Genomic DNA, 5,733 nt, shown 5'->3' with positions numbered 1-5,733 from the left:
GCCATCCCTTATTTTTTATATCCCTTTAATTTCCCGTTTTTTTCAAAGGAAGCAGCTCCTCTCCCTCCCCCTGTTGGCCAGGGACTGGGAAGACCTCGCCTCCTTGCAGCCTCAAAGCAAGCGGGAGCCATTTCCCGTGCTTACAGGGGGCGTATTTGGCCCCCTGCATCAGCCCCTATCAGCTGCCGCCGAGCCTCTCAGCTAGACAATAGGGTAAGCTGGGGGGCGGAGCCTGGCTGCCTTTGAAAACGGGCGGCTGCTCTCCGTAGCGGCAGCACCGGCAGCATGCAAATCCCAGCCTCTGTCCATCTCTCCCCCCCCCCCCCGCTTTGCCTTTGCGATGCACAAGAGGGGTCTTCCCAACCAACTGTCCCAGGCAAGGGAAGAAGAAGTAAAGATTCCATGTGCAACTTTTCTTTGGAGCTGTCTTTGGGCATGGGGGTGGGGACTCCAGCTGGCTTGCCAGGTTGCTGTTTTGTTTTGTTTTCCCTGGGGGAGGACGTGCAGCGGGGTGTTATTGGCTGGTGGAGTTTCAGGCTTTTGTTGTGGTCGACCCCTCTCAAGCGTTGTAGATGAACTCAAAAGTGCCACTTCCGCTCAAGGGACAATACCTCGCATCCTGTCAATAGCCGACTATTGTACAGTAAGCCTACTGCGCGCGTTCACACCAGTGCCGCCCACTTTTGCTTCTGGCTCCGCCCACCACTGCCATGTGACTGTCCCCGGGATAGGTGAGGCTGCTGATCCCTTATTTTCAAATCTGAAACTTGACAGCTATGGCATAGGCAAATATTGGTACAGTCCCCTTCAGCCCCACTGCAGAGCATTTTTGGAACCATCCTAAACCTGTAGCCTAAACAAAAAAACAAAAACAAAACAAAACAAAACCCTGTTAGGTGCTCTTCCACTGTGCACAGTTACATGGTGGTGCTGTTGCTAAACACCAGGCCAATATGTGATGAGACAATGAGGATACACGATTTAATCCTGGATGAGAGTTCCAATCTGGCATACTGCCCTTATCAGGTATAACTCGTGAAAATAATGTATATGATCCTGCAGCTGCTGGTAGGAACAGCTTGTCAAAGGTTATACAGATTTATAACCCTGAGCAAGAAGTGAAGCAACTGAGGTGACCACGAGACATTCTTTATGATGATTAAGGAAATTAATTATACAGTACTGCAATAAAAAAACGGTTGAACTGCTTACCACATCTGACATATACTTACTGGGTGTTTTTTTTACAAGTCTATAATTGGGCTGCCTGGCCTGAGTCATTTCCTCTACATATGGAAAGGAAGCAACCAATTCTCTCGCATTTCAAGGGAGCCAGCTCTAGCAACGTAAAATTCTGTTATTGTTTTCCTCTGAAATAGGGCTGATTGAAGTCAAGTTCCTGTATTTGCCACTCCAAGCAGCAAATATACTATGAACGAACAATGCCTCTGGATAAGGGACTTTGTCACTTAATGAGCTTTTAAAATACCTGTAAATTATATTCATCATTGGCAGCTGCATCCCCAGCTCTGCTCCCAGCGGCCCACAAAACGGCAGGTGTTAATTGACTTCTGAGGTCATTGCAACATTTTGAGCACGATAAATATTAAATCGCTGGGCATTAAATAGGAGGCTACTCCAGAAATACACGTGGAACTCATAACATAATGTTGCAGCGTGGAGGGCTCCCTCCTCAGAATGGTGGCGAACCCATTCTCTTCTCACCCCCCAACACACACACACACACACACACACAGAGAGAGAGGGGGGGCGTAGGAAGGGGGCATTGGGGGCGGACCACCCCGGGTGCCACTCTGGGAAGGGTGACAAGATGGCCCCTGCCTCCCCCCAGGTGTACAGCTCCTTACAGCCTGCAGCTTGCATGTGCAAGCAGCACCCCGTACGGACTACGCATGTGCGGCATTCTGCACATGCACAGTCTGTACAGGATGCCCAAATTTTTTTCGCACCCGGTACAATCTGGGCTTGCTACAGGCAAACAGACACTGTCAGGAGGTGCCATCAACAGCTCACAGGTTATCTGCCTTGTGAAATGAGAGACACAGAGAGAGCATTTTCAGTCCTTTTATTTTAATCCACAGAAACACGGAAAAACTTGGAATGCACGACCTCATGTTTGAGCCGATGTTGCTCAGAGTGCCGGTCCACACACACACACCCCCCCCGGCAGTTACTTTGTGGTACTCAGACCCCTCCAGTCGCTAACGGTGGCTATTATTAAAGGAATCTCTCTGTCTCTGTTTGGCTTTCTGCTCTGAGACACGAAGGGCACGTCTGATGCGGGGGGGGGAGGGGGCTCTAACATATTCTCCAGGGACAGTGTGTCACTTGGCTGCTGTGCTGTTTCTAACGCATCGGACTCCTGTCTCTGTTCACTGCTATCTTGCTCCTGTTCTTCATCACCCCTTATTTCCTAGCTCCTTTGTTCTTCTGGAGTGTGACCCGTCTCTTCTCTGGAAGGCTCTTGGGGTGGCGGTCTCCATCACCCCTCATCTGCTCAGTCCCTGACATGTATTGGCATTTCACAACCACTGAGCAAGCTCAGTCCTCATCCCACATTTAGTTCTCCACCTGCTAATAGGGCTGTAGCTACGGGGTGGTGGTTGCTAGCTGGTTTTTTTGCCCCCGATGAAGCTTCCAGAGGGGTGCCATTGAGACTCCCAGTCTATATGTGTGCATGTGTGTGCACAAATATGCATGGGGGTTGCCAAACTGGGTCTTTGACCCAGGTGAAATAAAGCCTAGTTTTGCCCCTATATTCTGCAACCCCTCAATCCTGCTCTTAAATACTTCATGCATGGATGCAAGCCACATGAGTAACAGCACTCACAAGCTCAGGCGCTTCCAATGGGCTCAGGCGCTTCCAGTGTTGGGTTTTTAATCTGTGTTCACAAGATGTTATCCAAAATGCATGTACTGTACATTCTGTACATTGTTGTGAAATGTTACTGTTTGGGGCGCTGTGGTCTAAACTACTGAGCCTCTTGGACTTGCCGATCAAAAGGTTGGCGTTTCGAATCCCCACAAAAGGGTGAGCTCCCGCTGCTCTATCCCAGCTCCTGCCAACCTAGCAGTTTGAAAGCACGCCAATGCAAATAGATAAATAGGTACCGCTGCAGCGGGAAGGTAAACGATGTTTCTGGCATTCTGGTTCTGTCACGGTGTTCTGTTGCACCAGAAGCGGTTTAGTCATGCTGGCCACATGACCCAGAAAGCTGTCTGTGGACAAACACCAGCTCCCTCGGCCTGAAAGCGAGATGAGCACCGCAACCCCAGTCACCTTTGACTGGACTTAACCATCCAGGGGTCCTTTACCTTTTACTGTTTGATGCACTGATTCTCAAAGCAGCTTCACACTGATTGGCTGGAGACAAAATAGGAACAGCTTAAGGATTCCCATGCATGGGTAAAAATACTCACCCTGTCAACACCCTGGTGTATACAAAAGCAGAAATGAATCTGACACAAATTAAGCCTTGTTGATGTGAACAACTGGGGTAGGGAGAAGCACCTTGAAACTGGAAAATACTATAGCTTCACTGCACTCCCCCCAGGTGTACAGCTCTGAGCACACCTGCAGTTTCAAAGAAAGAGCTGATATCCCCCAACCTTTGAAACTTGCTCCCAGGGAGATACATAGGTCTTGTTACCGCTAGCTTAAAAAAAAGACCACAAAAAAATCTCTGAAGACATTTTTATTCTAGTTTGCATTTGGTTGAATTTGTGCAGTACTTAGGAAACAACAACCAGGTAAGGTTGTTGTTCTAGGTAAGGATATATAGGACTGCAGCCTTAATTTTGAAGATAGCAATTGGCTGTGCAAATGTATGTGCAGTTCTCAAAGGGTGGTTCTCAAAGGGTGTGTAGCGCCACCAGGGCCGGATTTATGTATAGGCTAAGTAGGCTGAAGCCTAAGGCCTCTAAATCTAGGTAGCCTTGCTAGCCAGCCCACTCCTCAGCAACTCGGGCCTCTAAGTCTAGGGGGCCTCACCAGCATGCCCTCTCCCCAGTGTCACAGTCTCCCCTCTCCCAAAATTGCAAACCCAAGACTTCATGCAAGGGCAGGGCAACTCAGACCCAGCAACTATGAGACTCAGGGCTAGCCAGTGGAGCCCAATTTGAAGCAGTGAGGCACAACTAGATTTTTTTTTTGTAGGGTCCCAGTTCACAGCCAAAGTCTGCAAAATCTTATAGATATAAATAAAATCCATCTAGATTGCCCTGGTGCGGCGGCCCCCTTAGGAGTGGCACGTGGGGCCCAATTTGGCCAAATTGCTCCAATTGCCTTAAGGTCAGCCCTGATGAGACTGTGCAGGGGTTGGACTGACAAGCCCTGCACCTTCTAGGTCCCTGGTGTCACTATTCAGAGTACAGACTCAAGGACTTGTTATGGAAATAAAGGGAGGAGGCACTTATTGGAAATCTGTTTTGTCACCTCTTCCCCACCAAACCCTGAGAGTTAAATGATAACTAATCAGAGGCAGCTACAGTTGCAAATGGCAACAAAATATCTATGAAAAGAAGAGGAGCAGGTTTGCTCAAGTGTGTTGCAGGTAGAAATACTGTTTGTAATGAAGTGAGAGCAGTTTACTTGCTCGAATTAACAAATAAGAAAGTTTTGAGAATTTAAATTCTAGATTAAAATTGATTACTTAATTGAGTAGGGGATTGTAACAAAAACACTGGGGCCTAATTTGAATAGTAGAGTGCCTGGTATCTGGTGGGCAGACCAAAGCACTTGTCAGGAGAGCTATGAGATTCAGGTGAGGGTCAGATGCCTTGTCAATCCCAGCAGACCAGAAGCTACTCATTGGATGAGGGGCAGGCCGGAGGCAATCCCAGCAGGTATATAATAGGCCTCCGGCCTGCCCACATACTAGCTATTCTTCTACACTTCTCAATGTCTCTTTGTGAACTGAGATTTTCAACCCACAAATATGAAAGACTGGAAATATTTATTTGCATTGATGAGTTTCTTTTAAATTAGACCTAATGTATATGTGAGATTACCCAGCAAAATCTCACGCCTCTCACTGAGTTTGTATACATACTTAATGTACATATATTAAGAGGCTCATTCTTATTTGGCTGCATTGCTTAAGGCTTCCGGGATGCCCCGTGATCATATTATAAAGTGGTTGCGTTCTGCATCATAAACCAAGCACTGCTAGTTGATGTTTCTTTTTGTTTTCCAATGTATTTCCTTATTGATTAAATAAAAAATCCAAATTTTAATTCTGAAAGCATGGTCCAGAGAAAAGAAATTTTGAGAGCCACTGGCTTAGCATCTTCAGACCTAGATGCGTGTTAAAATTAAAATTAACGTGCTCATTGGGTTGGATCCCAAACAAAGTAAAGTACAGTACAGTATATGCCTTGTCATCACCAGGGTGGGGAGACGAAAAAACTCTCCTCTGTTGTGGACGAGCAAGAGTTAAAACTATCGGCAACACAAGCCTAACCACGCCTACTCGTAGCAGGGAAGCCCCGCTGAAGTCAATGGGTAACAGGCGTGGGGGGTTGGTGACGCTTCCCGCCCAACCATCACTACGGCGCCGCGCCGCGCATGCGTAGCAACGCCTCAACTTCCTCCTTCCGGCTTGGCACCTTTCCTCGTCCCATTGGCCGTCGCGGGCGCACAGCCGTGACGTCAACAGGGCGTCGCGGAAGCGGAAGAGCCCTTCGCTTCCTTTCTCCCGCCGGCTGTGGGAT

The sequence above is a fragment of the Lacerta agilis genome, chromosome 7 (genome assembly GCF_009819535.1).
Source record: "Lacerta agilis isolate rLacAgi1 chromosome 7, rLacAgi1.pri, whole genome shotgun sequence".
Classification (NCBI taxonomy): domain Eukaryota; kingdom Metazoa; phylum Chordata; class Lepidosauria; order Squamata; family Lacertidae; genus Lacerta; species Lacerta agilis.
Note: the sequence above shows the minus strand (reverse complement) of the source record.